A 1,510-nucleotide genomic window follows, 5' to 3' on the forward strand; every position below is an offset into this window, starting at 1 on the left:
CATACATTGACAGAGAACTTCCAGAGGTTCAAGTTGGATTCAGAAGAGGCCATAGAATGAGAGATATCATGGCTGATGTCCGATGGATCTTGGCTGAAAGCAGAGAATATCAGAAAGATGTTTACCTATGCTTTATTGACTCTACGCAAAGGTTTTTGATTGTGTGGATCATGACAAGCTATGGACAACATTGCGAAGTATGAGTATTCCAGAACCCTTAATTGTACTTCTGAGGAATCTGTACATGGACCAAGAAGCAGTTGTTCTAACAGAGCATGGGAACACTGAATGTTTTAAAATTGGGAAAGGTGTGCAACATGGTTGTGTTCTTTCAGCATACTTATTCAACCTGTATGCTGAGCAAATAATACGAGAAGCTGGGTTCTATGAAGAAAAATGTGGCATCATGATGGGAGGAAGACTCATTAACAACCTGTGCTATGCAGATGATACAACCTTGCTTGCTGAAAGTGAAGAGGACTTGAAACATATACTGGTGAAGATCAAAGAGCACAGCCTTCGGCATGGATTACATCTCAATGTAAAGAAAACAAAAATCCTCACCACTGGACCAAATAACAACATTTTTATCAACGGAGAAAAGATTGAAGTTGTCAAGGACTTCAATTTTCTTGGATCAACTATCAACACTTGTGGAAACAGTAGTCAAGAGATCAAAGGACGTATTGCATTAGGCAAATCTGTTGCACAGGAACTTTTTAAAGTGTTGAAGAGCAAAGACGTCAGCTTGAGGACTAAGGTGTTCCTGAACCAAGCCATGGCATTTTCAATGACCTTATATGGATGCAAAAGCTGGACAGTGAATAAGGAGGAGCGTAGAAGAATTGATGCCTTTGAATTGTGGTGTTGCAGGAGAATACTAAAAGTGCCATGGGCTTCCAAAAGAACCAATAGATCTTTTTTGGAAGAAGTGTAGCCAGAGTGCTCCTTTGAGGCCAAGATGGCTAAACTTCATCTCTCATACTCTGGACATATTGTCAGGAGGGAACAGTCTCTGGAGAAGGGTATTATGCTTGGTAAGATTTAGGGTCAGAGAAAAAGAGAAAGACCCCCAATGAGATGGCTTGGCCAGGTGGCAGCATTGATGGACTCAAGTGTGGCAGCAGTAGTGAGGTTGGCCCAGGATTGGACATTGTTTCATTCTGCTGTCCATGGGGTTGCTATGAGTTGGTTCTGACTCGATGGCACTTGACAACAACATAATGGGTTTAAATGCTCTCTCCAACATCCAAGTGTTTTGTCACCTAATCCAACTCTTTATCAACACATTTCATCTTTCAAGAAATCCAGTTTTCCCTTTTACCATTACTGTGATTGACTTTAGAACTGATTATATCAAACAGAGATCAAGCTTGAAACAGATCATGAGGTTTTTGTTCAGTTTTATTTTTAATTAAAACAGAAATGTTGTTGTTGTTGTTAAGTGCCGTCGAGTCGGTTCCGACCCATAGCGACCCTGTACAGGGTTTCCGAGGGTGTAAATCCTTAC

The sequence above is a fragment of the Chrysochloris asiatica genome, unplaced genomic scaffold (genome assembly GCF_000296735.1).
Source record: "Chrysochloris asiatica unplaced genomic scaffold, ChrAsi1.0 scaffold00114, whole genome shotgun sequence".
Classification (NCBI taxonomy): Eukaryota; Metazoa; Chordata; class Mammalia; order Afrosoricida; family Chrysochloridae; genus Chrysochloris; species Chrysochloris asiatica.